This window comes from Galeopterus variegatus, unplaced genomic scaffold (genome assembly GCF_000696425.1).
Source record: "Galeopterus variegatus unplaced genomic scaffold, G_variegatus-3.0.2 Scaffold5400, whole genome shotgun sequence".
Classification (NCBI taxonomy): domain Eukaryota; kingdom Metazoa; phylum Chordata; class Mammalia; order Dermoptera; family Cynocephalidae; genus Galeopterus; species Galeopterus variegatus.
In genome coordinates this window covers 28,313-33,950 of record NW_007731511.1, presented here as the reverse complement: position 1 = coordinate 33,950, position 5,638 = coordinate 28,313, and the positions used below count along the sequence as shown (strand labels likewise).

The 5,638-nt window shown below is 41.0% G+C and overlaps 1 pseudogene; it reads right to left on the bottom strand.

The window, feature by feature from the left end:
• Positions 1-2,442: 2,442 nt before the first annotated feature.
• Positions 2,443-3,491, bottom strand: LOC103604790 (annotated as a pseudogene).
• Positions 3,492-5,638: the final 2,147 nt, after the last annotated feature.

Below are 5,638 nucleotides of genomic sequence, written 5' to 3'. Positions count from 1 at the left end.
CACAGTGTAGTGAGCAGCAACCAGATCCCGGTCAACAGGAAAGTGGCCACCAGGCACCACATACTCAAGGATAGCCACATTTTCTCCCCCTCCTTCTGCTGCAAATCTCAAAGCCACACTGCTTCATGGAGTGCCTGGTCTATGCTGACTCACAGTGTAGTGAGCAGCAACCAGATCCCGGTCAACAGGAAAGTGGCCACTGGGCACCACGTACTCAAGAGTAGCCACATTTTCTCCTCCTCCCAAGGGGCTATTGGCTCCTGTACCTCCTCAGAATCCTGCTGACTATGCCAATTGTCAAGCTAGGTCCAGGGCTCACAGACCACTCAAGCCCATTGTACAGACTGGGTCACAAACCCTTCACATGCAGGTCCCTGAGCTAGGTAATAGGAAAAGATCCTGGGAGCTGTGTGTGAAAAATTAATAGGCTTTATTCAGAGCTAGGAGTGGCCACCCTAGTGGCCTCCTGGAGCATCCTGAGAAGCGCCATGTAGCAGAGCCATTAGTACTTTATACTTAGGTCCATAACCCAGGACACCTGGGTGCCCATATGCAATTACATTAGGTAATAACCAAAGAACACCTGGGGGCACATGGATATTTACAGCAAATGCTTGCCAAGATTCTGAACATCTGAGGGGCCCTGACCATTTTCCTATATTTTCTCTCCATTACCTATTACCTAATTGATGGAATTAGCCAGTTTAGAACTATTGCTTATTAAGTACCTACTCAAAACAGGGCAATCTGCTAGACTTAAAATATCCATGTCCATATCTAAACATATCTTTATTTGTAAGTATCAGAAACTCCTTTAAGCTAGCTTAAAGCTAAGCATACAAAAAAGGAGCGAATTTATTATAAGGATACAAGGGCAGGAATGCAGCAAGCTCAAAAGGGCTAGAATTATAAAATAGAAATTCATCAAGAACACTAGGAGTAATGTATCTGTTTCATGGCTCTCTGTTGCTTGTCTCTCTACAGACTGTTTATTTTGCTATGCAGTTCACACAACTGAAGATGGCCATACCATAGTTCTCGAATTTTATTATCTACTGCATTTAAAACACCAGCCCAGGTTGAACTCCACTCTATTAATCCTAGTTGCAAATTCCCAAGAGATCCTGATTGGTATAACTTGAGTCAAACATTCATCTTGTTTCAATCAAATGTAGCTGCTAAAGAGATAGTACATAAATTATTCATTGTCACAATAGTGCTATATAACAAACCACCCTAAAACTCAGAGGCTTAAAAACAACCAACGTTTATTTCTCATGAGTTTACATGTCAACTGGATGGTTCTACTGATCTGGCCCATCACTGACTGAATTTGGCTAGACACTCCCATGCATCTGTAGTCAGATGGTAATTTATTTCTCATGAGTTTACATGTCAACTGGATGGTTCTACCGATCTGGCCCATCACTGACTGAATTTGGCTAGACACTCCCATGCATCTGTAGTCAGATGGTAGGTTGTTTGGGAGCTGGTTAGTTTAGGATGGCCTCATCTGGGACAGATTGGACCCGATCCACCTGTTCTCTCATCCTCCAGCAAACTAACTAGGGCTTGTTTATGTAACAATGACAGGGCTCCAAGAGAGAAGTGCTAAATGTGCAAGCTTAAAAACCAAGGCCCAATGGCCAAAACAGGTCATGTGACAGAGCCCATCATCAGAGTGGAGGGAACTATAGAGTTACAGGGCAAAAGCAGTGGATGCAGGGAGGCTATTACTGGGGCCATCAATGCAGTTAATTTACCACAGGGGCACAGTAGCAACTCAGCTGCCCGGGAACCACACCTGTGAGTGAGGGGCACAGTTAAGATGATTATTGTGAGCTGAGCTAGTAATTCTCAAAACAGGCTAATCTCACACACCATATCGCATTTATTCCTCATAATCACCCTGTGAGATAGGTGTCATTTATTTACTTGTTACAGATGAGGAATCTGAGGCTTGGAGATAGCAGGGCCAGGATTTTAAACCAGCTCTATCTGACCACACTACCTGTGAATCATTCTGTTAGACTAGGTTACAAGAGTATTTGTCAGCACAGGGAATGATCAACAATGTTATGCAGAAAGAATCAAAGAGGCATGCTTTGGTAGATTCATTTATGATGATCTTAGGGAAAAGGTGGTCAGACTCAAAGATTCAAATACTCTTTGTATATCCTTTTGAGGGGGCCTATATTTAAGATCTACTTATTATGTTATTTTTATAAGCAACAAAGTCCTTCCACTTTGTCTAGCTGAATACTGAAAGCTATTGATTTCTACACTGGTTACTCCCAACCCTTGTTCAGTTAGGGTTAAAGGGAAGTTGTACCTGAAATAGTGATGGTTTCCTCTTTAGCCTGGTCTTGAACTCTGGCACCTTAATTAGTCATCCTTTTGTGATTTCTTTTCAATTTTAGAGAGTCTGTTAGTTTGGGAGCATCATTTCCCAGTAGACAGGCCTACAAAATCCCTGGTCACCTGATAACTCAGACAGGGACTTGGTTGAACTTCACTTTCTGTGCAATGGTGGGCTGAAGAATTCTGCTCCAAAAGCATGTCCTTCACCAAAATCACCTTTGAAGTTTTCTCTAAACAATAGTTCTTCCCAAGTAAACAGTAATGAATTTGTTACTTCACCAAATGAATTAAAATCAATCAGCCACTCCTTCCCCCACTGTCTCTATATGTCAAACACGAAGTCTCATCTAAGAATTCATACTGTATGTGGTTCTTTAAAAAGTCCTACATGCATCTGCAAGTTTCTTCCTTTTGTTTGAAAATATGATTATAGTATTGTGTGTAGTCCCTTTGAGAAATACCAGTAAGCTTGTTTTCCTCAGGAAAACATTGGAACTCAGCCCCAGAAATAGATTCACACCATTTTTTTTTTTAAAGATGACTGGTAAGGGGATCTTAACCCTTGACTTGGTGTTGTCAGCACCACGCGCAGCCAGTGAGCGAACCGGCCATCCCTATATAGGATCTGAACCCATGGCCTTGGTGTTATCAGCACCGCACTCTCCCTAGTGAGCCACGGGCCAACCCGATTCACACCATTTTTGAAGAACAAACTCATATTCCATACAAGAATAGGGGGAATCATCCATACAACAAATAAATGGTTGAGTGACGTCACAAGTAATGAAATCATAACTCTTGAAAAGTAAAAAGATGTTACCAAGGACTCTACGTTTCAGGGAATTAGTTATTGCTATCCAGTACACATCCTCTGGGGCACTGTAGTGAAGCTGAGGAAATTCACTGTCTCCCAGGGAACTGCTAGTTTCTTGGACTTTTGTGGGGAGCTCAGGAAGTTCTGGGGCTATCAGTGTGGCCGAGCTCTTGTCACCCCATCGCTGTATTTCTCCTGCCGCATCATCACTGACTGGCTGAGAACGTGCAGGTGGATATTCCCCCTTGCTGCTAAGGCTTCTGAACAGTGGATACCATGCGGAGAAACCACAGTGCAGCGCATCCTCCCGCTTCATCCTCCAGCTGCTATTTCCTTTCCCTCGCCCTTCAGCACTCTCCTGGAACTGAGGCCTCTGTCCCAGAAGTGCCCGCTGAGCTATTTTGGTTCAGGGACTGTTCAGGTCCATAAAGCAAGAAGGAGTAGGAGCAAAGGAAGCGGAGGAGAATCATGGGGTACGCTCGCTCTCTCTCACCCCCCCCACCTCCCCTCCCCCCACAGAGGTGGTTTTCTTTGTATATCCTTTTTGCGAGATGAGGCTCTCCCCTCTCTCCATTAGGGGATCTTTCCAAGTAAGTCACTAATCTGTTAAACATCGAAGCTGACACCTGATTCTCTCGGCCCCAGTCCTGGGTTCATTAAGCAATCTTGGTTTGGTTTATCGTCTATATTGCTACAAGAAAGATTGTACTAATAATGCCAGTGCAAACTCCCGGACTTCCTAACAGTTGTGCGAAGGAACTTCAAAAAGTACATGGAAATATTCTTCTTATCTTTTAATTCTATTTTTCTGCAATCTTTTTCAAGCATCTTCGTTTTTCTCCTCACTTGGACATCTGATTTATGTGCTTTGTTGTCCTCTCATGCTTTCAATTAGGGTGAGTAAACTGGCCAGGGCATACCCAAGCATGGCACACTCACAGCTCCCTTGTTGCATAAATTGCCAGCTGGTATCACATGATCTCATCCCCATGACCATCCCTAACCAGACAAGACTTTCATTTATTCATTTATTCAAAAATTATATTGAGAGCTTGCTCTTTGTCAAGCACTAGGTGCTGGGACACAGCCATCCATCACCAGTTCATGGAGATTACAGAGAGGTAGGGTAGACAGAAATAAGTACATGAACAAGTACATAATTTCAAATTGTGTTAAGTGCTGTAAGCAAATTAATAGGGTTCGGTAATAGGATTCTATGATAAACAGAAATTGGAGTAAGGAGATTTATTTTATTAGATATAGGGTTAGAGAAGGCCTGTGTATTGGCTTACCAAAGACTGGGAAGTAAGTGGGATCCATCACAGACCCAGGCTATAAAAAGATACATTTTTTTGTACAGAATTTAGCAACAATAATAAAACAAATTAAAAGTCTGTCTTCTTTTTATTGTCACCATGTGCTGGCTATTGTAAACAACATCATTGATAAAATACTCTCTGAAAATATTGTTTGTTGGTCTAACTTCTATTAGTTGTGATTACTGTTGAGTTCTATAATTTATATGTAATTAGCATATTTTTATTACTTATCCTTTAATAAATATAATGTTTTATATAAAAGTTACTTTGAAGAACTCCCAATTATAAAATTGGGCCTCAACACATATGGTCGTAGTTACACATGTTTATTCTGAATGTGGTTTCTGAGTGGTTCTGAATTGTTCAAGCTCAATTCTTACTGAATTTCTGTCTCCAAACCCCTGGCATTGAAATAAACAATGATAGCACCGTGAGTATAAAGACTGAGAAACAGAACTTGAGGTATTTCAATTTTATGAGACAACTTCAAGTTTTTATTTGTGTTTAAAATTTAAAACAGCAATTGTGAACTGTGAGGCATAATATTGTTTGGTAAGTGCAAATTTTCATTTAAAAAATCTTTTTCAATTAATTGCTTTAAAAGTAAAAATAAATTGGTTTATATTTATTATTGATTATTATGTTACTAAAAATTTGTTTTTCATATAGAGGAGGAGAGTGTTAAAAAATGATCTCTTCTAGGTCACAAACACACTAGGTACCACTGGGTCTCTCTATGATGGGCATCTGCCCAATAAAAGTTTACTGGTGTGAGTACAACAGTTCCATCCAGAATTTGAGCTGTAGATACAGGGAAAAAGCCAAAAGTTAATTACAGGAGTAGAAATGAACAGCCTTGTCTGAGGAGTTACGGGAAGATAAGGAAAGAATCATATATTAAAGCTTAGTGCTGAGTAACACCCCTCTCTTTCTGTACCCTCAGTCCCGCCAGTTTTGCAGTGGTTGTAGCGAGGAGTAATGAACAAAAATCTTTCAAACAGTAAGGTGAACTTCAGGGGTACAAAAGCGGGGTATTCCAGGTCTAGTTTTCCTTTCCATGTGAAGTTCTCTCCTCCAATTTTCAATCTCAGAGGATTTGGGATTTTCTTTTTTAAGACAGATGGAAATCTCACTAATTTACAGG